The sequence below is a fragment of the Rhinolophus hipposideros genome (assembly GCF_964194185.1).
Source record: "Rhinolophus hipposideros genome assembly, chromosome: 16".
Taxonomy (NCBI): domain Eukaryota; kingdom Metazoa; phylum Chordata; class Mammalia; order Chiroptera; family Rhinolophidae; genus Rhinolophus; species Rhinolophus hipposideros.
The window spans coordinates 15,973,077-15,999,141 of NC_138062.1; the positions used below are offsets into that span (position 1 = coordinate 15,973,077).

The 26,065-nt window shown below is 41.7% G+C and overlaps 1 long non-coding RNA gene across 1 annotated transcript in view; it reads right to left on the bottom strand.

Moving 5' to 3' along the window:
• Positions 1–26,065, bottom strand: part of LOC308509602 — a 147,276-nt gene that overhangs the window by 6,773 nt on the left and 114,438 nt on the right. The window contains exon 4 of the long non-coding RNA XR_013995218.1: positions 3,948–4,125. This is a non-coding gene — a long non-coding RNA (uncharacterized lncRNA). The remainder of the gene's footprint in view (positions 1–3,947; positions 4,126–26,065) is intronic.

Consider the following 26,065-nt stretch of genomic DNA (forward strand, 5'->3'; position numbering starts at 1 on the left):
TGCTCCTGCTATCACTTTTGTTTTTTTTTTAAAGGCGGGCGCAGCTCACAGTGGCCCATGTGTGGATCAAACCCGCCACCTTGGTGTTATCAGCACCACGCTCTTACCTACTGAGCTAACAGGCCATCCTGTGCCACCATTTTTTTTTTGGTTCAAATGGTAAACTGGATATATTTTCAGATCTTTAGCAAGATTGGGGAGAGAGAGAGAGAGAGAGAGGGAGAGAGAGAGAGAGACAGAGAGAGAGAGACAGAGAGACAGAGAGAGAGAGAGAGAGAGAGAGAGAGAGACAGAGAGAGAGAGACAGAGAGACAGAGAGAGAGAGAGAGAGAGAGAAGGAGAGAGGGAGAAGGAGGGAGGGAGGGAGGGAGGGAGAGAGAAAGAAGAAGACAAATAATATTGGGAATGAAAAAGAGGACATGAATATGATATGGTAGAGATCCTACACATCGTAATTAAATATTATGCCAATAATTTTTCACATGTATGTCAATAAACTAGAAAACCCAAATGAAGTAGATGGTTTTTTATAAAAATATAAACTATCTGGATCAGTTATGGTCCAGTCATGAAAACCGAGCAACCGAGCCTCTGCTTATTGGTGGTCCAATAAAAGGAATTTAATGCCGGACATTCACTACAAAAGGAGAACTTCAAAGTGCAACAGCAGGTAGTGAGGCAACCCTGAGATTAATGCTGTCGGGAAGCTACTACACCACGAGGACCAGGGGCGAGCTGTTGTTACTGAAGGGTAAGAACCAGGGTGACCATTGGGAGCTGGATTTGTGGCCGGGACTGAGAGAAGCCGGACACCAGGGCAAAGCTGTTTCCTGAGAGCTGGAACTTCATAAGAGACAGCCCCTGCTGGAGGCAGAGGGGACAGGAGCGATGGCTTGGCTTCTCCCTTCCTCTTGCCCACTATCGGGCAGTGCTTATCAGTGACCCAAAGTAGCTAACAGGGTACAGACTCTCCAAAATGTGGTTTGTGGTAGGAAGGCAGAGAAATGATCTGAGAGCAAACAGGAAAGAAATGGCATCCTTAAAATTGACTCAAGGAGAAGAAGAAAAATAAATAACAACAATAAACCTATTACCATTATAGCAATAGAATCTGCAAAGGATTATCCTCTATACCTTCCTTAACCTCCTCACCAACAAAAACGCTGGACCCAGACAGTTTTATAAGAATTACACAGATAATTCTAGTATTATGTAAATTCTTTTAGATAGCTGAAAAAGTCGAAAAGCTTCGTAATTCATTTTATACAGTGAGTATATCTTTGAAACTAAACCTAGAAAGGGAGAGCCTAAGAAAAGATAATATAACAATCGTATCTCATTAATGAACATAGACAGAAAAATCCTAAGTAAAATAAGAACAAACTGATTCAACATACACATACGTATAAATCTATATAAAGAATATATCATAATTAAATGGAGTTTTCCCATTATGCAAGGATGTTTCAATATCGTAAAATATCTGAATGTAATCAGCATTGCCAGATTGAAAGAGAAAAATCATTCTCAGCAGATGCAAAAAAAATTTGTTGGGATAAAATTAAATATTTAAGATTGTTTTAAAACTTAGTGAATTATAATATGAATAGAAAGGAATTCTCTTAATCTTATTTCTAGATTCACTGTTTCCACTCCATCATCTAATATTTTCTCCTCTACCAACTAAATCAGGTTATAATCTTCACCATTTCACTGCCAAATTTAATGGAAAATTGTTATTTTAGTTTCTCAGCAGCTTTTTACACACGATCTCTCCCTCCTTCTTGCAATACTTTCTTCTCTTGGATATTATGACTTCTCCCCTGGTCTTTCCTCCTAGATCAGTGGTCACCCATAATCATTCTTACTGCATACCTCTGTGATATATAAAAGTTCAAGTTCCCTGGAGTTCAGCCCTTCATCCTCTTCATTTTCCCTCTTCTCTTTATGCTGGCCATCCTGATGACCTCATTCATTCTTGTAATGATACATGCCAGGCGCCCGCTCATGACATCCAAAGGCAGACCCAGCTCCAAGCCCCTAGCTGACATCTTCATTGAATGTAAAATAAGTATCTCAAACCCAACTTGTCCAAAGCAGAACCTTTGGTTTCCCTTTTTCCCCTACCAACACACAACTTTTTCCTCTCCAGAAGCTTCCTAACTTCATTAAAATAATGTAAAGGCAACTCCATTATCAGTTGCCGAGGCCAAATATGTAGAATCATCCTTGACGGCTGTCTTTCCTTCCACCTCACAGCCAATCCATCATTCAAAATCTCATTGGTTTTATCTTCAGATATATCCTTAATCCAACCAGTTTTTACTGCCTTCACAGCTACCAGCACAGTCCAAGCTAGTGTAATTTCTTACGCATTTGATTGCAATGGTTTCCCACTGGTCTTTCAGCTTCCAACAGCAGCCAGAGAGAACTTAAAACATAATTCAACTCCAGTCATGTCCCTTCTTTCAATTCCCCAATCTTCTGTTGGTACTCAGCGTAAATTTCAAACATCTTGCTGTCACCTCACTGGCTCGTCTCCTACTCTTCTTCTCCCTGTTTGCTCCCTTCTAGTCACACTGCTCTTCATCTGCTTCTTGGACATACTAGGTTCCTGCCTAACACGGGCCTTTCTTTAACTGCCCATTGCAAGGACTGCCTTTCTTCCAGATCTTCACGTGACCAGTGATGTTCAGCCAGATCCCATTCGGAGGGTCTCACTACCTCACCTTCTGGACAGCCTGCAGTGGACGGTCTCTTCAGACTTCTCTGCCGACAGCCACCTTGTTGGTGGTCATGCGACTTCCTGGGAATGGCTCAATAGAGGACAGTACATACAATACAATACTAGGTTTGAGGAATACCTAATAGAGGAAGCATGCCCACAAAAAAAGCAGGATATAACATTACTTCAAATGTTGTCACATTATATATATGTATGTATATGCATACCTATACATATATTAAAGGCCAGAAGCAACACTCCTAAATTTAAGAATGATTATCTGACAAGTTAGATGATCAGTGATTTTTTTTACTTTTTAATCTATTTCTCTCTTTTCTAAATTGTATAACAAACAGAAATTCTATGATCTGAAAAGGCGACTTTTTAATAAAGAAAGCACCTTCCTCTCTGCCCCTTTCTCATCTCAGCACTTCATCTCCCTCTCCACTCCAGTTGGCACTAGACCACAGGGCACGGAGAGATCCTGGGCTCCAATCCGCAGCAGGTAATTACAAAGCACCATAATACATTGCCCCCTTGTCCAGACGCTCTTTTCAAAAATGTAAGCAGGGTTAGATGACTATGCAGGTCAACAAACAAGAAAATGTAGTGAAGGATCAGCACTTTATACCCTAATCTTGCCCAAATAGATATAAATATTCCTTATTATCCATCACCCCAGTTTTTGCCATTGCATTGTCCTGAACTGGTTTGTGACACGAACTGATAGCATTTGTTGCCCCAGAGGAAGGGTTAAACTATATTTTAAAAAATGGGGGGGGGGTAGATTAAACGAGGAAGAAAAACGATCTATGTCATAAAACATACATGCTATTTCTAGTTTATTCCTGTCCATTTGAGGCAACATATCTAATGTGCTACTAACATTTCTGTAGTACAGTATCGTTGTTCCCTTTAATAATGTGTTAGTGTCTGTAACTCTCATTTGGACTTGGTGAATTACTGTTTTATTTAATGAAAAATACTGTACTTGATTTGTGTTTATTAATTTCTATGAATTTGGTATATGACATTTATGAAAGCTTAGGCACATAATTTCTCCTTTCTTTAATTTACAGCTGGGGAACTGTTTAAATATAATTTTTAATGAGGCATAAAATGCTTCCTGACACATTTGTTTTCTGAATTTCCAACACGCATATTTACCATTCTATATGATGAACAAACACTGTCTCGAATTGTGGAGCAAGAAAAATGTTACCTGTTTAGGATTCCTTTATTAAATCTTCGCTCTTGTGTTTCGGTGGCGGCAGGCTGAGTTTCCTGGAGGCTGATAAGTTTTAGGGCAATTGTGATCTGGTTCGCGCTGACTCAGTTTGACAGGGAAGGCTTTGCAGGTCTAGCCGTCATCAACTGAGTGCAAAACCTCAGAACAAAGTCTAAAAATAGATGTCACTTTGATAGTATTTTGGGGGGAATAGAATACGTTAAATACCAGATGAAGTACATTTCTCAAAGAAAATGATTATTTCTTTGATTATTTCCTAAGTATGAAATAGCTTTTACAACAAAATAGGTATTTTTTTTTCCTTCATATTTAATTTCCTTAAAATGATTCTATTTTTCCTATTCTGTGTTTTGGCTATATTAATTTGTAACTCCTTTGAAAAGCTGTACAGATATTGTACAAATAAGGTTCACTTATTCTGATATTTCCGTTTGAGAATTTTCAAATAAACACACGCTTTATATGTTATATTTTTTTCTTTCAGAATGTGGATCAAGTATTTATTTTGCTTTATTTTTAATCAGAACATATTTGAAAAAAAAGATCACCAACTCTTTTATGAGCAATCAGTGAATAAAAATGGAGAGGCTGAAAGTGCTGCTCTTCTACTGACTTCTGTCATTAAAACAGATGTTCTCTATAACCTTGACCAAACAACTCCAGCCTCTAATCAGAAAGGAGCAGACTTGTTTGTGGATTTATGATAGATGTCTGTGCCAAAGCTTGAAAGGCTGTCTAGGACTGTGGGCTCTCACAGAATCATTTTTGTGATGAAATTTATCTTGTAATTCTTATTTTAATTTGTTTTCTATACTTTCACCTAAACACGTTTTTCTTTCTTTCTTTCTTCCTTCCTTTCTTTTTTTTATTTTTATAAAAGAGCCTCTTATTAATTAGATAGTTCAAATATATTCATCACAATTATGAGTAGCTATAGCTTTAAATATATGATGGACTTGCTGAAGTCAGCAGCTAAAAACTAATGCTGCCGATATCAGCTGACAGGACACTAATTACTAGTTATGTGGCTGTTGCAAGCTTGAGGAGCTATTCCGTGAGTTATGATTTAGAAAAGCTGGAGAGCACAGGGCTGATTTGTGAAGAGATATCGAATATGGAAATACCACAGAAGTTCTCAGATTGATCCTCCTGACAGAGATCTGTCTAATTAGGAAGCATCTATTTTAATACTAAACCACACAAAAAGCCCCGTTGGAAAAGAAGAAGTTATAGGGAGACACAGAGCCATCACTAGTTCGGCTGACAGCTAATGCAACCTAAGCATGTTTCCCAGTGTTGAATCAATAGCGGCGCCAGGAAAATTATGCCCTCACAGACCATCTATCTCATCATATCAAGGGGGAGGGTCTTCACAGGTGATCTGTGTGGAGAGCCCCCTTCCATACCACTTGTCTGACTTTCAGAGCTGAGGCCTATCTGGAAGCGGGACACTGACTAACTTGTCACTGAGAAGCCAGCACAATTGACAGGGTTCTGCCCTTGGGTGACAATGGAAGTCCCTCTCAGCTCTGAGGTCCAAGTGAGGCATGGTCATGGCGAGAGTGAGGACTTTTAGTTCAACTGAAGGGTTAGGTGGGTAAGTTCTGTCATTAGACCCCAGAGAGTCCGAAGACGAGAACACGCTACTGACTGTAGCTCAAAAAAGACTGACGGACTGACCCCAGAGAGATCTTTGAAAACAGCAACAACAACAACGACAAACTATAGCTTTCCTCTGAGGCTAAAAAAAAAATCTGGGTGCTTATTTGGCAAATGTGAGAAGACACCAAACCTTCACTGAGGTGTCTTTCTCTGCGGATATTAAGGCTTTGTCCACCATTGGAAACGTTTTTGTGCGAGTGATGCAGGGCACGCAGGTGTGGGTCTCGGTCCTGACACCTCAGTGGGTTCTGATGGTTTCCCCTCTGTGTCTGTGTGTTCCGTTGGTATGTGGCGAGTTTTACAGAGCAGCCTGCTGAACAGGATGTTAATGAGTCATGCCCGCTCCCTGCCGTAATTCTGGCACCATCTCAATCTCCATGAAGAGAGAACAGAGGGGAGAAAGGTGTTTTGCAAACACTTGCTGGTGTTGATACATGTTTTATCGTTGCTGATCTATCCACAGAATAGGTAATAGGATGACAAATCATCAGAGATTATTCCAGAAAGATCAACAAATTGATTCCATATACTTTTGAGTCTTAATTTCAGAATGTGAAACCGAGAGTAAAATGGAAACAGTATGGCCATCAGGCCAGACAGAACGGTGAGTGTTCGGCATCCAGCTTGAGAGCCGAAAGCCAGGGATAGCCCCTTCTGCGCTTCAGATTTCTCCCCAGGAAGTAGCTCCCTGTCTCCCACGGCTGGCTGTGGCGAGGATGAAAGGAATCACACCTACAACAATCCTAGCACGATGCTGGCTGGGCTCGACAGGCATTCTGTACCTGTTCCTTGCCTTCCCCGTGTCGCCCAGGTTTGTGTTCCCGCCACAACTGACCGTGACACAAGCATTCCAGGACAAGGATGTTCCAGAGTAGTAGAGAAGTGAAGCCGGGATTGGGGAACAGCCAGGAAGGGCCTGTTATTAGGCTAGGCACCAGTGTGGGGGACCGGAACTTAATCCTGTAGGAGTCAGTGCAACAGACACAGCGCCTTGAATTATCCCACGTGAGCGGGAAAGAGTGCTGAGGTGTATACATACATACACCCACTCGCTGGTTGAAGGCTACTGGGAGGGGACAGAATAATTGTCCGGTGATTCCAGCCTGCAGTGTGCCTTCTGCAGTTCTGGGCCGTGGGAGGAACCTCAGCACAGAGATGCAATTCTGGCAGCTGGAAGTCAGCTGTAGCACACTGAGATTTCCTAGGGGGGTGGGCAGGGCCATGCCAAACATGGTCAGGAACACCATGACGTCTAACACACGGTTGTTCCCATCAAGAAGCCACTGATCTAATAAGGAAGATAGGACAGTTGAAACTTCAAAGGAAAACGTTTGTGATGCCGAGATGTCTGCAGTTTGGAGGAGCCATCGGCACCTGGATCTCCCCGGGTGGCACGTGCTAACTACACTGGGCCCCTGGCTCTTAGCTCTGCCTCTGACCTATCAGCATCCGGAAAGTGAATGCACAGGTGCTGCCAGACTCACATTAACCAAACCCAACAGTATCTGAGTCAAAAATTGGAATGTCCATGTGTTGAGGTCCATTCTCCCATGAGGCTGTGCTCCATGAGAGACCACATTATGATCATAAAGTGGATTCATAAGAGGAGATTCAGTGAAATGGATGCTGTTAAGAAGCACTCCATAACTGAGATAGCTTGAGGAACTCCTGTCTACCGAAGGGATGGTTTTTCCAGTATGGTTGTTTAGAGGGAAATAGTTTGTCCCCAAGTCTCCATCTGGCTCTGCTGAGGGGGTTTGCTAACTCTTTAATTTGTGCCTTCCAGAAAGGCAGGGCATACAATGGTTAAGAGTGAAGAATCCAGAGTCAGGGTATCCCTGGTTCAAATCGTATCCCCCCATTGTATTAGCCGTGTGCCCTTGGTAGCTATTTGATGTCTCTGTGCCTCGGGTTTCTCATCCATAATGGCACCTGTTTTGTAGAGTCGTGAGGATTAAATGTAATAATACACCTAATGTGACACCTCAGTCCGCAGCATTTGGCACAGAGCTAAGTGTTATTTACCCTTACAGCTGCGATCAAGAACCCCTTCCTAAGCTGACACAGTCTTTCTCTAGGTATGGTAATAGCTCCCAGCAAGTTTTACTCTTCCTGGAACCAGTTTATCCCATTACCGTGTCCTGACTTATAATTTTCCTAAAAGGTCTGTCATTTGTGTGTTGGGGGCGGGGGATGCCTCATTTCTCCTCCCACTTTCCTGATTATACACATAAATGCAAAAACAACTTCTCTGCAAAACAACTCGGGCAGGGCTCAGAAGATTGTCACAACCTGCAGGCTCCCCAAAGTCCAGAGTGGGGGCACTACAACTGCATTTGACTAAAGAAGCAGCCAGTCTAGAATTTTATGTTGGGACTGTGTTTTCAAATGTTGCCCAGTCAAGAACATCTTTAAGTATTTGGCCCTGGAATGCACACTGGGATTCTGCCAAGCATGTCTCTCTTACAACTTTGGGGCAAAACAACAAATCAAAGCCACAGTCAGATTTAGCCTTGATAAGTGAATTATGTTCCTTGATGGAACCAAAGATCCCAAACCATCCCGGAGGACAACAGGCCTCCTTGAAAAGTGAATGAAATGCATCAGTACGGAATGTACACATTGGAAACACTGTTAGAAGAGCTGTCAGCGGCAAGTGTGTTAGAAAGGATGGTGGACTCAAAGACCCCGCACAGTCCAGGAGAATAATAGGATTCCTTGAAAAGTGGATTAAAAGTCTCACTACAGAATGTGGACATTGAGAGAAGTGCAAGGATGTGGATCAACAGCAAGTGTGAGAGAGGATACTGGATTGGAGTGAGATGTTCAGGTTCTACAGACGGGGCCAAATAAATGTACACGTTTGAAGAAAGGAAAAAACTATTAAAATTGTAAAGCTTCATATAGACCAATAACAAAAGATGAATACAAGTCACGTTTGACTTCTGCAATGACAAGAGGTGCTCAAAGTGGTTCCCATCAGCGTCCAGACACTTCTGATTATAGTGAACTCCTGCTTGAGCATAGATAACATCTCTCAGAATGTGTATGCATTTTTTGGGCACTGTCCCCCTCCCGCAAATGAGTTGCTAATTAGCTGTGAGACTTTGGGAAGGTCCTGTAGCCTTTGTGGACTTGGCCAGGTTTGGCTAGTTGTTCTCTAAGATGTATTCCAAGTCTAGTACTACTCTTTGATTCCAAATATTGAGAGATAGATGAGTGGAAGAGCTGTTTCAGTTGGAAAACAAAAATTTCACTGTTCCTTAAAACTTTCCCCCCCTCAATCCAGTCCCTGGCAAGAATTCTCAGTGCACTAAAATGAAGCCAATTAACATTCCTGACTACTGCTCTGTCATAAATCATTGTTAACTCAGAGAAGGCAGATGGGCGAGTAGCTGTAAGACATCTTTCTATAGATTGGTTTGTTCATATCCCACAAATTTGATTTCATAAAACCAGAGCCCCATTCCATTCTTCAGAAGCACAGTGGACTCTCCAGTGCATAGATAGAAAAGGTGCTGACAGGTCAATCAGGTGCGCAGCATGCACTGCCATTGCAGCTGAGAAATGTGGAGTCATTGGTGACTCGATTGGAGCAGTCTGGGTGGGGTGGAAGTGGGGACAGCCTGAGTAGAGAGGGCTTCAGGGAGAATGGGAGAAGAGAAACTACAGACTGTGGGAAGAGACAGTTCTTAAGTTTTGCTATAAAGGGAAAGACATAAATGGAGGTGCAGTAGAAGCGAGGGTTTTTTGGGGATTTTTTTGTTTGTTTTTCAAATGGGGAAATGACAAATGCTTGTACACTGATGAGAACTATCCAGTAGAGAGGAAACCCTTGATGACACTGGAAGAGAAAGGGGACACTTGCTGGGACAACGTCCTTGAGTAGTCAGAGAGGATGGGATCTAAAGTTTGAGTACATGGGCACAGGCAAGTAGTGTTTGGATGTAGTGTTGGGAGAATCACTTCTGCTTTCTCGGGAAATACGAAGCGATGCCACCAGCTGACAACAAAATGGGGGGAGAAGAAGTTGGAGCTTTGATGAGACGGAAGACATGAACTGGCCGCCTGGGAACGTGACAAAACGATGGAACCAGGATGAGTGCCAGGCAATATCAAGGACTATTTGAGGCAGTGGCCATGAACTTAAAGTCAAATCAGTCAACATGTTTAGCTGTTATTTTCTGGCCACGTTTGGGTGTTTGTGTGGCCATGCCATTAGGGCATAAGCACCTCGTAGGTAGAGTTGCAATGTAACCCGGGTTTTGGTTTAGTCAAGTCAGTACAAGGGAGAGAGGGTTGAGGAGGCAAGTCTATGTGCAAGGGTGTGGTTAGAAAGACAAACCGTGGAATTCAAACTGGATGGGGAGGGGAGAGAGCATGTCAAGGGATGGGACAGTGAGAAGGTGATAAGAGTGCTGAAATCCTGGGGTGCAGAAGGACTGTGCGTTGGGGTACCAGAGCAAATGAGCTCAAAAGATAAGAGGTGATGGTAAGAGAGTAGTGTGTCTGAAATTAAGATTTGGGGGATGCTGAAAGTGTTAATACTGAAAAGGTCAAAGTTATGACCGTAGAAGTGAGTAGCAGAGATTGAAGGAAGACAAAGCCATTGGAGAAAAGAAAGTAAGACACTGAAAGGCCAGGGTACTGGAAAGAAGATCTGGTTTTGACATCACATGAATAATAATTGGATTGATTTTTGGAGACAGTGACAGTGAATTGGTTGCTAAAATCTTCAAGGAGCAAGGGGTAGGGGCCTACAGGTCAGTTAATAGCTGAAACCGAAGGAGTGGTAGCCTCTGATGAGTGAAATTCAAGGCTGAGTGTTTTTGCAAAGAAGAGAATGAATGCTGTCTCAAAATAGCAATGTGGGATATGAGAAGACCTATCTCACCTCTGGTTCATAGTACGAAGAGTAAGTAACTACGAGACCATCTGAGAGGATACAGGGAAGACATGTCCAAAGGGAAGCCAGGTGTCAGCCAGAGGAAGGTCTGGCTGACAAAATATTGTTGGAAGAGGTTGAGAATATAGGGCAGGTGCCAGCAAACTACAGCCCATGGATCCCCGGTTTTGTAATGTCCTACAGAGAGGTGTGCAGTTGGGCACGAGAGCAAGTGGGACTCACTCTCCTGTCACTGGTCACCTGAGAAGTGGCAGACTTACTCTGAGCATACGTTCTTTATCTTCACCGGGGCTGAGATTTCTGCAGGCCAACAGGTACTCTTGCTTAGAATGCAACATTACAGAATGCAGGCTGAGTTAACGTTGCATTCATTCCTCCTGTGAGATTGGGCGCTGCTTATCCGATTCTCCAACACAAATTTACTCATTCCAATTTCATACTGAAGCTTCATTAAACTGGATGACTTTCAGCCTGACCTTCAGTAAGATTAGCTTAATTCTGCTTGATGACAAATAGTACTAAACACCACCTATGTGCACTAACTTTAAATAATTAAGTTAAATATTCTAAGGCAGATGACTTTCTAATACACTTTGTTTTAATATTAAAATATACTCCCTACATACCCAAAGACTAGTAATTCAACTTGACCCTTGCACAAGTGGTCAGACCTGGGAAGAAGTTGTGATACACCCACAGCTTTCTTTCTTGTTTTAACAACAAAGGAATAAAATAAAAGTCCTTTCAAACAATAGAAAGTTGGACTGAAGCAGCATCTCTGCAAACATTTGCCAGCCTGGGTCACATCTTGCTCAAAGGACCTAAACTTGAGGATTGTCACACTGACCAGGCAGCACTTTTCCCTGATGTCAGAACTCCCTTCAGGGATGAGCTCATGTTTCTGCCTCTCTAGGAATCCCTCTAATTCAGTGAGCTCTTTCGGGACTCCCTGTACATCCCTCCCAGAAGGACCACGGAACAGGCCAATTTGTTGGCATGCATTACCCAACGTTACATGTTAAGTTAGAAAATTTCATTTAAGCTGCCTAGAAGATTTTGTTGATAATAATCAGTCATTTTTCATTCATTCATTCATTTATTAAACATTCATTAAGCAACTACTTTTTATTTTCTAGAACGGTGCTTAGCAAAGAGGATACCAGGCCGAGGAAGACATAGTCCATATCCTTGTTTCCAAAAAAGAGGGGAGGGCATGGTGGGGATGGATTCTGGAAATCAAGAATCCACCCCCACCATGATTGCAGTCAAGGTTCTAGAAAAGATTATTCCACAGATATTTTGTGAGCCCTTAGACAAGACAGCAGTGATTATTGGGAGTCAGTGGGCATCTCCCAGGGGTGCATTAAGCCTAACATAATCTTCTCTGTTGACAAGATTGCTAGACTAGTGGATCAAGGAAATAAGGTGAGTCAGGTGGTTTACGTAGCGTTTGAGTCTTTCATGTTTTCTGTGTGGACTTACAGGAAGATGAATATTAAAAGGATGGGTGGATTCTCAGCTACTTAATTCCTTCTTCCTTTTTATTCATTCATTCAACAAATGTTTATGGTGCCAAACAAACAATGTGTCGGGTACTCTGTTAAGAGGTGGGGATATACAGATGATCACTGCCTGCTCGAAGCTTACTCTCTCTGGCAGGAATGAGAGAAGGACTATGAGACATAGACACCACGAAGTGGTGTGGGCAGGGGCACCACCACGAATATTGATTCATGGATTAGTGCAAACCCCAAAGGAAGCTTCTAGTGGTGTGGGGGGCAGACTTAGACTTCCCCAAAGTTTTATCATAAATTGGATGAAAATATAGAAAATATTATAATATTTGGGGGGAGAATTCATTTATGCCCATGTGTTAATGAACATGCAAAATCAGCCTCTAATATATTAAAAGTACTAAATAATTCAAAAGTGTACGAAAGTCTGGTAGAAGATAGAATAAAATGTTGTAGATCTGTGGAGGAATGTTCTCAACCATAAAAAACATAAACAATCGCAACAGAAAAGGCTGACAAATGACAGGTGTAAGCAGACTTTTAAAAATACCCACACAATGCAAAATCACATCCCTAACATTAAAAGGCAAAGAATCAGGCTGTGGAAAAGATTTGCATCAAATATGACAGAATAATATCTATAATACATAAAAAAAAACTGGATTCAGATTTATAAGACAATACATGATGAATAGAAACAATAATTCACCAAAGAGGAAACACAATGTGCTTAAAAGTCATGTTCGCAGGAAGAAAGTTCATCCTTTGTGGGGGGAACACAGGCGGGGTGGGGGTGGTGGTGGAAGGAGTCCGAGGGTGTCTGGGTGTGGTCAGCCCACGGACCTCCTTTGTCATGGACAGAGGGCACTCAGCAGAGAACCCCCACCAAGAGGAGAGGCAGCACCTCTCCCAGGGTGCCTTCCCTCACAACCTTCGTGCTCCCCTAGGAGCCTTGGTATCTTCCTCTCACGGTACTTGGTACTTGGTGTTCTATGCTATGTGCAGATCTCTGTCTGCTAGATTGAAAGCATCTTGAGTGCAAGAACCATAGCATGTATCTTTGTATTCCCGGCACCGTGTGAGGGCCAATACTCGAAATAAGTGGCATGCACATTCTTGATCCAGAGACAGTGGGTCATGGGGAAGCCATGGGATGATTTGAACACAGCAAAATAGTGAGTAACAGCCCAGCCTCCACACCTCCGTGCTGCGAGTCTAATACTAGCCCTTGGAGCTCCTGGATGCAGGAAAACGTTGCCTCTTGCCAGACATCTCCTCTTCATTAGGAAGAGTTAAGAGGAGGTGGCACCAAAATTTTGCACAGTCCTGGGAAGATTTGCACCCTTCCCTCCGTCCTCTCCAAACACGGGCAGCCTCCGTGGTTTTGTTTGCCTTGAGACCACGCTGACCAACCCCGCCATGGTCTTTATTTCCGTTTATGTCAATCACTGTGGAGCCACTCTCTCCTCTTGCCCCTTCAGGTGGCAACAGCTCCTGTTCGTTGCTAGCCCCTGGGCATGACGTCATCCTTTGTCAGTTTCCTTAACTTCTGGTTGTATTTGGAATAATCCCTTTATTAAGCTCTTTTCAGTTACCCAGTTCAGAGTACGCCATCTGTTTCCTGCTGGGATTTTGACTGATACATTGCTGAATAATCCGTTGTTGGATGAATAAATGACTTTGAATCTGTAAGAAAACCGAGATCACCAGGAAGTATTCTTTGCAGCAAAGCTGGTAGCTGTGGGGCTGGTGGGAATTTTCCTCATTTTGATCATCTGACTCTGGAAGCAGAGAAGGGAGGAGAAACTACCTCTCAAATAAGACAGAGGACATGGGCGCAATCACGGGGGGAGGAGGGCACTGAGACCCAGGCCCTGAGGCATGGAGCCATCAGTGGGAGCTACAGAAAAGGAGACACCACAGGTGAAACACTTCAGGAGGCGCAGGGAAGGAGCAGGGTGGCCTGTCAGGCTGTGATGTGACAATTCTAGAGGTGGAGGCTGGGCCAGAGAAATACTGCCTACCCTCTCCCTTCCTCCTACTGCCCCACCCACTGCTTCCTCGTGGCCTCAATGAGCATGGGTGGCAGCAGTCATCAGAGAAAGGAAAATGAGAGCAACCTGGATCAGATTCCCTCTGTAAAACCAGCAGTTACATAACTGGTGAAACGAATATACCCATGGACTTTGGTAACCTTATAAATCAATGCCACTCTTTCAGGAAGCTCCATGGCAATATGTATTACATTTTAAACAACGCTTTGTATCTTGTGAGTCTCCATGTTCCTCCTAAAGAAAGTATAGAAAGACACTTTGCTACCTATCAATACAGCATCACTCCTAGTGTTAGATGTGGATAATATATAATATTCGGTAAAAAGGTTTAGTAAAACATAAAGGTATATAGACAATGGGCAGAGATATAAAATAGGTATGCATATAGGCAAAATTTGAACAGAATAAGCAGAAATGAAAACAGTATCAAAGAATGAATGACATTTAAATTATCTTTTTTGAAAATTCTTGAATGTTTAAACATCTATAACATTTTTACACTCTAGTGTAAAAAAAGAAAACAAATGCTTTCTAAATTTGAAGTGAACCCCACCAGGAGGGTTCATGTCACTCCGACGCCTCTAACCCTCCAGCCCCAATGGTTTCCTTGTGCAACGAAAACACCGTGCAAATCCCCTCGCATGGTCTTCCGTACATGTCAGGCCTCTGCCATCCCTTGGATCTCATGTCTTGACTCTCTGTTCCTTGTCCACTATGCTCCAGCCCCCAGGGACTCTATGTCCCAGGCAAACACCAAGCTTATTCCTGCTTTAGTCTTGGCTCCTGCTGTTCTCTGGATCTAGAATGTGTTTCCTTCAGATCTTCATATGTCCGACTTTTCTCATTATTTAGTTATCACATCAAATGTCGCCTTTTCAGAGAGACCGTAGAGACATTGTCTGTTATCTGCCCGACAATGGAACACCTCTGACTCCCACCATTGGAACTCCTGGGGGCCAGGTGTTCTCTTTCCCTACCTGTGAAAACTAAGTCATGGGCAAATGTCTTGAATGCAGCCAATCGTTCCTGACCCTGGGCTTCAAATCTCAAGAGAGTGACGCACAGGGGCAGGAGCAGTTTTTAGGCAGCTCTGGCGCCATGAGAGTCCAGTAGAACATTTTCAGTATCTAAGGTGGGTGGAGCTCATCCCGGCGATGGCATCCAGCGGTGGTGCCATTAGCAGTTGCCCTGGCACGTCAGTGTGAGGTCCTTTGCAGACGACCGTGTCAATTTATCTTCGTTGTGCTTTGCTTCCCTTGGGTCCTATGGAAACTGGTTCTGCTGCCGAGGTATCAATGCCATTAGCTACCTGGGACTCTTCCCCAAAATGTCTTTTCAGCTTACATTAAGCAAGTTGTCTTCTATTGTTTGCAACCAAGAATCCATACACAGAACTTCCCTGAAAACTTAAATTAAAGCAGCTATTCCCTGACCCTGGTGATTCTATCCCACAGTATTCAGTTTTGTTTTCTTCACAGCATGCAGCACTATCGGAAATAATTCGTTTGTGTATCTGTTTTTAATCTGTTTATTGTGTGTTCCTCCCAAAATGTCAGGTCTGTGAGAAGAGGAACAGTGTTTGTATTCCTTGTATCATCTAGAACAATGCTGGGCACATAATTGGCACTGAAAAATATTCATTTACTAAATGAGATAGTAGAATGCATGGCAGAAACAAGATTCAAAATACCTACGAACCAAATTTAATATAAAGAGAATTGACAGAATAAATATGAGAGCTGACTTTCAGTTGCTCAATCAATCACATAAGTACCAGATCAGGAGGCCTTACTTTTCAGGAATTTGAATGTTAAAAAATGAAAAACCCATCGGTTATGATAGGCTGAAAGCTCAGTAAAACTTGGCTTCTAAAAAGGGTCAAAGCCATCTTAGTCTGTACTATAAGGGATTTCTGCTTCCGACCAAGATGAGTTAACAAGAACCAGATTTTCCTTCTCACTTTAAACAATTACAAACACTGGATAAAATGTGTGAAACCATGTGTTTTTAGACATGGACAACAAGTAGCACAGGAAATTGACCCCTGACATAATGGAAACAAACAAATGATCTTTACAATTGCCCAGTGTACTGCCTGGATAGTTCTGGCCACATACAGGGAGGGGGAACTGAGGCAGGGCCTGGCAATCTCCTTAAGTTGAGGAGATGGAGTTGGGCGTTCAAGGAGGTCAAGGTAGCTAACATTCATTGGGCAGCGTATCAGAGAGAAGAGAGCGGCACAGAGAGAGAATCACAGAGCTCAGCGGTACGTACCCCTTGAGTCCTCAGCTAAATCCTGACTGGTGCACGTGTGTGAGAAAATACCCTGAGACTAGGAAAAGAATCTCCCAGAGCACAGGGAACAATGTGTAGAGATCACACAGGACTGGGAATAGTTTGTGGTTTCACCAATTAGAGTGGGGAAACCTCATAGTACATGGGGCACCATAGAATACTCAGCGGGTATTGCTTCAATAGATTAATTAATCCTAGACTAAAGAAATGGAACTGAGTTTAGAGCCTTCTCACAAAGAAAACTCCAGGCCCAGGTAGCTTCATGGGTGAATCTATCAAATATTTAAAGTAGAAATCATACCAATGCTAAATTTTTTTTATGAGCCTAACGACTTCTTTGTTATCAACATGTTCTTTTAATAAAATTTATTGAGGTGACAATGGTTAGTAAAATTACACAGGTTTCAAGAATGCATTTCTATAATACATTATGTATATATCACAACAAGTGTTGGTGAGGTTGTGGAGAAACAGGAACCCTCATACACTGTTGGTGGGAATGTAAATTAGTGCAGCCACTATGGAAAACAGTTTGGAGGTTTCTCAAAAAATTACGAATAGAATTACCATATGACCCAGCAATTCCTCTCCTGGATATCTACCCAAAAAATCTGAAGACATTTATCCATAAAGATATATGTACTCCGATGTTGAAGCATTATTTACAGTGGCCAAGACATGGAAACAACCAAAGTGTCCTTCGATAGATGATTGGTTAAATTTTTTTTTTTTTTTGCAGAAAATGAAAGAGTTCCCAACTCATTTCATGACTCTAGTATTACCCTGATATCAAAACCAGACAAGTACATTGCAAGAGAGGAAACTATAGACTATCCCTCATGAAATAGACTTTAAAATTCTTAATAAAAGTTTAGCAAATTGATTCCAATGATATACAGAAAAGATAATACATCTTGATCAAGTGGAGTTTATCCTAGGAATGCCACATTGCTTTAAAACACAAAAATCAGTGTAATCCACCATATTGACAGACTAAAACAAAAAGAAAAGAAAAGCCGTACGATCACTGCTCAGATGTAGAAACAGAAGACACCAGTTTATAGCCTGCGGGAAATGCCACAAATACGCCAAGGGAACTAGAGTGGAGACACGGGAATTCTGCTGATACGCGTTTCTCCTAGAACCTTTTCCTTGACTATCAAGAGGATCCTTAGTAGCTTTCCCACAAGTTCCCCTTTCCTGCGTAAGGGAGTTGGAGTTGGATTTATGGGTCCTACACAATATACTCTGGCGATATTAGAACACAGGGCAGCCAACCACCACCTGGCCTTAGTTCAGACAAAACAGAGGGGCTGTGATGAGGGAGTTTTAAGGAATGAGAGGAGACTTTTAGAAATGGCTAAATCTGGCTCTCCAACCGTCAGCCTGAGCACAAAGGACAGAAGCCAGGGGTTCTGCCCCAAAGACGAGCAGGCTGGGGCCTCTTGGGTGCAGGAGACAGTGTACAGGGTGTGAAGCAACTGCCTTTGGGGAACTAGAAGCATTGTTATCACTCCAAGTTGCCTGGCTCAACCTGCCCTGTCCTGTCAGGCAGAAAGATTATCCAGTCATGGGAGGAGGCAAGTACTGTTTTTTTCTACTAAAGGCTCCTTGGGACACCATAGAATTACAGAATGCAACGGACGTTTGCAGGTTATTCTGTAATATGCTCATTCATACTTTCATTTTTTAGGCATCATTAAGGGAAAATAAAAGAGGCTCCAATGCAAGGAGGAGGGTCTGGAACTCATGAGCACAACAAGCAGACTGAGGGTTGTTGTCGCGGGTAGGAGACCAGAGGGGTAGGATGCAGCAGCCACAGGAGCCACTTCAATACCACGGAATTAGGAACGGACCTGCGTGAATGGACCACAGCTTGTGGCCACTCCTTTTCCATGGTTAGTGAAGGACTGGCTACAGTAACACTCAAGTGGGCATGTAGATCTTTCTCCCAATCTCCATGCCATCTTTAGAGAAGCAGTGAGTATGAGTGAGGGCTGGGAAGGGGGACACTACAACAAATTAGAGGCTCACTCATGAGGAGACCAAGCAAGAAGAAAGGACACGGCCTTTCCATTAGCATCAGGACCCTGCAGCACAGCTGGCTAGCTGACCACTGAATTCACACTGCTCTCGCAGCCGAGAAGCAGCTGCATGGCCAGGAACTACAGTTCCCTTTGCACCTTCGTGTGGCCATTAGAATGACTGTCACGGGAACAGGAAGACAGGAGAGCTATGTGACTTCCAGGCCAGAATTCTTTTTTTTTTATATCATACACTCAGCTCTCATATTTTAATATCCTACATGTTCTTATTTAATAATGCCTAGCTATATAGGAAATTCATTCCATTATTACTTCCATGATGATGTAATAAAGAACTTCAAACAATTGTATACCTTTGTTATATTAGATTTTACTGTAAAATATGGCATATATTTTAAAATTACTACTAATAACTTTCAAAAAGTACACACACACACACACACGCATTCCTCAACTAACAAAAATGCATGGAATTCCAACAACAAAATACAAATAACCTCCATTGAAGATAAACTCACACACAAAAATTACAAATCACATAAAGGCTACAATTCGTTGTGAAAAAAGAGTCAGAAAAAAACATCAAAGAGGGACATGAAGTAATGCAATGATCTGAAAGAGACAATAAATTAGCAACATTTAAAGAGATAACATTTGGAATGGAAACCATAAGGAAAGAAAATAACCTATGGAGGGGGACATAAAAAATTAATGGGAGGGAAGGAAATGAAGATAAGAGGAAGGGACATTTTCAATTAATTCAAAAAGTACCGTGTTAGATGCAGATAGAGCAATGAACAAGACATAAGAAGACAGGAAGTACAGAAGATGAGGGGATGAGGAAGATGGGGAGAAAACTTAGCACTGTTTCTTAGCACCTAAGACAGAAACACATTTACTTCTTGCTGAAAAGTAAAAAAAACCATAACATTTCACCAAAACAGATGAACTGTTTAAGGCCCTGAGGTCTAAGAAAAATTTATTTAGGGAGCATTTTTATGTAAGTTTAACTGAGTAATATTGTAAACTCTGTCCTCAACAATAGATTTACCAAAAATGCAGAGGGTTCACATTTGGCTTTTGCCTGATCAGCCCTTGATGAAAGCTGAGGATGTGACTTAAATCATAAAAAAAAAAAAAAAAGACAAAAAAGAAATCCTCCAGAAAGTAAAGATGATAGTGGTATGGTTCTAGGATGACAAAGCTTACTAGAGGAAAAAAAGAAAACTTAAACACAATGACATTATGTAATAATGTATATATTATAAAAATATCATAAAACTTTGGAACAATGGAGAAAATAGTCCAATTCTGGCTTTCTCAACCTTGTCACTGCTGCCATTTTGTTCTGGACAATTAAGTGTTATAGAGAGTGGCCCTGGGAACTTAAGATGACTCACAGCCTCTCTGGCCTCTGCTCAGGAGACGCAGTAACATCCCCCATCTTCCCCCACCCCCTCCATCCCTTTTAACTAGTTGTAACAAACAAAGATATCTCTAGGTATTGTCAAAACTCCCCCGGAGATAAAAATCAACTCTTCTTGGGAACCACTGTTATAATCATACCAAGTAAATACAATTTCTTTCATATTTGAGTAGTCCCTTGCAATCTTTTTCATGTTAGATATATGTGGGTGCCAAAAAAATGTATACAAGTGGACACTTAGGTCAACGTTACTCAAGCAGTAGTTTGCCATAATCAGAAGTGTCTGGAGGTTGATGGGAACCACTTTAAGCACCTCTTGTAACTGCAGAAGTCAAACGTGACTTGTATTCATCTTTTGTTCTTGGCATATATTGAGTATTACAGTTTTAATACAGTTTTTTCCTTTCTTAAAAATGTGTACACATTTTTTGGGCACCCTCTGTATATGTATACATTGATTATATCCTGTTTTTTCATTCGAAGAATGTTGTCGATGACTAGAGCAGACTCCTGGCATTTGAGAAGGTTGCCACAGACATTTGTAAATCCCCACAGAGGCAAATACCCCTTTATCACGTAATGTGTCTCACTATTCTGCTTGAGAATGAAGAGACAACAGTGAAACTGCCCTAACACTCAGCTCAGGAGCAGGTGCCGAGGTTCATTCAGTAGCTCAAGTATCTGGTGTCTCCAACCTTGCAGCTCACTTTAATCAAATCTGTCTTAGCTGAACTCCACATCATATAGGTCAAGGGGCCCTGGGTAGAGTAATCCGAGCAGTGAATCCAAGGCTTCAAACGCCAAGGGGCTGCTGTGGCTGTCAGGACCTGCACTGCACATACACGGCCGTCCTTGGAAGTACCATGGACGTCCACGAGCTGTGCAGTGTTAAAGCCTCACAGGGTATTTGTTTACGCCACATAAGGCCATAAGCCTACATATTTCTCAAGTGGTTTGTTTAGTAGATAAAAATATTTCAAAACATAGGAAATGGAGTAGAAGGGTGACGATAAAAAAAAATACAGATGCAAATTTAGAGGTTGGTGTGTAAGGTAGACCCACCAGTTAATGTTCCACATCATCTCCACAGCCCCTAAAGCTCAGCCAGTTATGATCCAGCCTGGGGACCACAGAACCAGCCTGGGAAACTTGCCTTCTGTGCTGATGAGCAAACCCTTTCTGCTCTAGGATGAGCTTGGTGGTCCGCTGAGATTCAGGACCTTAGAGACGACCTAAACACAACCTCAGGCAGTGCCATAACTGGAAATACTCTCGGGTAGAGACCAAGCATGCTATAATGAAGACTGGATCAGGAGGAAGACCATCTCAATCCTAATAAGGAGTTGGCCCCTGGCAACCTCGCCTCCCTGAGCAGTCATTAAACGCCTGCCAAGTCTAGGTTCGCCATGGAGCCAACGCTACCTGGGAAGCCTGCTGGTTGTGAGAAATAAATAAAAACAAAGAGCGTGAAAGCACTTTGGGAATTTCAAAGTACAAGGCATTTTGGCAAATTCATCTCCTCACTAAACATTCCAAGGCTCCGCAAAGTGACAGAAAGCAGGTTCTGACCGTAGCTTTCCACACAGCCAGCGTCGCACGGCAGTTTGTGATGCTGTTTTTCTCTGAGGTCTTACAAATCCAGAAGCGAGGGTGCATGGAAGACTTGGGGATTAAATCAGAATGTGTTTGTCTTTGTACTCACACTCAGAGGTTAAAATGAGATGACGAAATATCAGGAAAAAGTGTTTACAAAGTTTTCAAATCATTCAAGCCTTTAGTCCCTTCTTGTTTTCACTTCCCATTGCCTAATACTTGGCGATGCAGAGGAGAGAGAAAAACACTGGATTTTGTACCTTTCTGCCCCTTACCAAGTCTCCTCATCTCTCTAGACCTCAATTCCCTCACTTGTCAAACTGGAAATTTGGGGCATGACTATGTGCTATGCTGTGGTGAGGATTGAATGCAACAATATGCCTGTGTGACATAAAGTACAAAGCCTTTTGCAAACACCAGGTTATTATTTGGCAAATTTATTGTTATTATCAGCTCCATTGCTACTTATTGTAAAGATGGGTGAAGCAGGTCAGAGAAACTAACTAAATAAAACTAACTAAATAAACTTAGTTAAACTTTAGTTAATAAAATTAACTAAAAAAAATTTAAAAAATGTGAGAATTGCCTATAGATTTTCAAAATGCATATCATTTAGCCTCTCTCCCCATAAATTGAAATTTAGCTGTAAATTGAAGTTCTGTTCTACTGCTATGAAAAGGAAATGTCTACACATCAACATGAATGAATCCCAACATATTTTCTGCAAAAATAAAAGTCTCGAAAGAATACATAGAATATATTTCCAAGTATATAAATTTCAGGGAAACACATAAACAATACACTTAGTATTAGGCACTTATGTGGTAAAATTATAAATGAAAATGAAGGAGAGGGAACGTGTTGAGGAGGATCTTAAAAGTTACAAAAATGCATTTCTTAAGCTAGACAGTTGGTACAAGTATGATCATTTTATTTCATTTAAACTATAGATTAAATAGTAATAATTTTAAAATAGTTTAATAAGAATACAGTCATTTAAGCGACATATATATATATATATATACATATACACAATATTATATACACATACACACACACACACACACACTCAATATATCTGGTACACTTCATAAGAAATTTTTAAAGATTCTCCGTGTCTCTAGAATCATACTAGAATAACATCTTATTATATTGATATAATTCTTCTTTTTAGAATGATATCAGAAGAATATGATATATCTGAGAAAAATGCCACAGACCTTCGGTTGTGTTCCCTTGGTTTGCTGTTCAAGGCTCAGTTTGGACCATCAGTAAAACCTCACCTTGCACCAGTCTCCCCCTCCCTGCCTGTGCCCTACCCGTTAGGGACTTCTCAGTTTCTCTCCTCTGCCCTGCCTTTCCTGCCTGCCTGAGGCAGGCTTTGCGCTCCAGAAGGCACTCCCTCCCCAGTCTCCATCTTTAGGTTTCAGTTTAAGCATCATTTCTTTTAGGAAGACTTTGGACTCCTCTCATTAGGTTGAGGTTCTCCCGTGAAAAGCTTGCAGAGCATCTTGTATGTCTTGTTCCTAATATTCATCACACTTGAAAATATGTAATTTCTGTCTCCCAACAGACTGGGAACCCTAGGAGAGCAACACCACATCTGTTTGGCTTCCTGCTGAATCCCTAGTGCTTAACCCAGGTATCCAGGAGGCATGCAACAATAAGCTGAGTGAGTGGAGAGGAGGACGCATGACTGGCGAAGCCAGCGGATTCCCACTGGCAGTTATGAATATGAAATTATAAAACAAATTTTATCAGCTACATTTTGGGCACGGCTTCATCTACTCTTTTCTAAGAGTCTGATGACCAATCAGAAGCAGCTCTACACAGTCGAAAGAATTGTCAGTGAGATTTAGCTTTGTTGTATTTAATCTGGTCTAGCAATTGCTTCATACTGATTGTAATAGTTGGGACTGGCATGGTGATGTCACTTTAAATGCCTCTATGAGGTCTTTCTTTCATTGCTCTGCAAGTTACAGTAGCAAATTCCTCTCAGAGAGGGGCACAGGATAATGCATTATCTGAGTTATCCCTGTTCAATCAAAAAGTGCGGGAAGGAGCCACATAATTCATCTCGACAGCAATCACCATGGAGTTACGCAGGTCTCTCATGTAGGTGATGAAACAGCCAAATTCCCTGACAGTGGTGAATTACTCCTCATGTCACTAACAGCGATGCCAAAAGAAGTGTCAAGGCCACAGACATGGAGAATGAGGGGCTCTTCAAACTGCATGAGTACAAATTTGAAATGTTTTATTGCTTTCTTTTAATCTTGATCATTGAGGTTTTAAAATGAAATTACAGGGATGCTAAGCCCAGCCCGTGGCGAGCGTGATTCATTTCTACTTGGCAACGGTGTGCGTATGGTGGCTTCTGCCAGGCCAGCCCTGGGCTGGGGACCCTGCGCCTCCCTGTTCCACCACCATCCCCACGGCTCGGCTGGCACTTCGCAGCCTAACAAAGGGTACATGACATATGGGCTTTTTTCCTTTTTCATCTGTAGTCAAATAACTCAGCAAATGTATCTCTCTTTTGCTCTCATAGTTAAAATATTAGCCTGATATAATAAATCTCTCATTTTTAAAACCCTTATAGTATGAGAGTCAGGCTAACATCTGAATTTGAAATCTGGTGATTAGGAAATGTTTTGCATGGCCTTGAGCACTGCAGGTAAAACATTAAATTATACTAATATTCTTGTTTAGTTAAACTTTTTAATGTTTTAAAAAGCCCTTCATAATATTATGGATAAGTAAATTCTTGGGCCTGATTTCAATTTGAGTCAAATTCCAACTAATAATGTTATACCCATAAACCTTCTCCTTAACAGCACATAACATTAAACTGAAAACAGAATTCTTAAAGCACACTCTCATGCTGTCTATTCATGAAATCAGCATTACAGACTTTCAACAGATGTCTTTAATAGACATTGTTATTAAAAAGAATATTACAGAAAATAAATTTAGGCTGTTAGTCTAGCACGATGACTAAAGGAATACTGCTGCATGTTCAGATAATCACATCTATACTTAATTGGAGGGCGAGAAAATCCTTGGACATTATTATCTTCTAGTAGAAGCCATGTACTCATTTACCCATCCAGCTCATTAGCCCAGATTAGGATTTGTTAGTGCCTTCTCCATGTCATAAGCCCCAATTTTCAGGAAATTAAAAGTTGGTCAGAAAAAAAAAAGAAAAGAAACTCCAGTTAACAAGCATCAGCCTCAGAGCAAATTCCTTATAAAAATCTTGGGGGAAAAAAATTCAGCTCTTTTTCAGTTATGAGTGCCAAAAAAAAGTTTTGTGGTTTCAGGCACTTTTGAGTTTTATAATTTGAAAATAAGTTACACTTTAAGCAGAAAAAAGAAAGTTCCAAGTCCATAATATGGATTAATGCCTCTGGTATGTTTTGAAGATGACACAAAGCTAGTAAGAATGACGAAACTATTTGCTGGGAAATGTGTTGTGCATGAATATTAAAAAACAAAACAAAAACTCCAACACACTACTACTAATGCCAGCCTTGAATTTTGGTTTCTGCAATATGAAAAATATTATCCAGTCTAACTAATTAGATAAGAACTGGGATTTATCTGACATCTCTCATTTGAAGGTATTAAACAAAGGGGAAAAGGCCCACATTTCTGTCAGTGCTTCGTCCTTTTGGTGGCAGCTCTAATGAAGGTAAATGAGAGGTCAATGGCCATTAAGATGCTCCTGATACTGTCACTCCCTGGTCACAAAGGAAGAACGTGAAGGAGGGTCTTAGCGAAGGTCACACCGCAAATCAAAGCTGAAGTTCATGTCTTTCCCAGGTAAGGCTCTGTTTGTCCTGTGTTAGGTTGCAGCTTTAGCCTATTTATTTAGATTCTCTGCTTTTAAGGCAGGACTGGGAGAATGGGATGGATCAGCACGTGTAACTGGGTGGTCCTGCCACTGGCTGAGCCTGCACGGAGGAGAAGGGAAGAGCCAGGGATTTAGAGCAGACAAGCACGATTTGATCCTTGTCCTGAAACTTACTGGTTACGGGACTTTGGGAAGTTACCTGAGGCTCTGTTTATTTATCTGTAAAATGAGGCTAAAAGAAACATATACCTCATGGGTAGTTTTACAGGTTGCAATAGAAAGAGAGTTTGGCAAGCAGTAACAATCAATAAACATTAGCTAGGAATAGTGGTAGTAGTAGTTGTCTCAAATTCCAAATCTTGTTTCCCAAGTATTTGTAAGTTACATTTTTGATGTACTACATAAATGGTGAGATCTTGCCATTTTACATATGTAAGAAATTGCAGGCTATGAGCCTTTCCTTTTACACATTTTTTGAAACCCAACAATAGACGTAAAGAAGCAACAATGAAGAGGACCGGTGAAGGATTTGGAAAACCTGGTTTCTGCTCTACCATTTCCAACTGAAGCAAACTGCTTAAGCCTCTCTGAGCCTCAGTTGTTGTCGTGCAGGGTCTCTGCTCCCACTCCCCGCCCAAGAACGCAGGACACGGTAAGGCCAAAAAGGAACACCCACGGAGCCATAGATAGGGGAGTCAAACCAATATATTCTCGCTGGCGGCTGGGCTGGAGACACAGGAAGC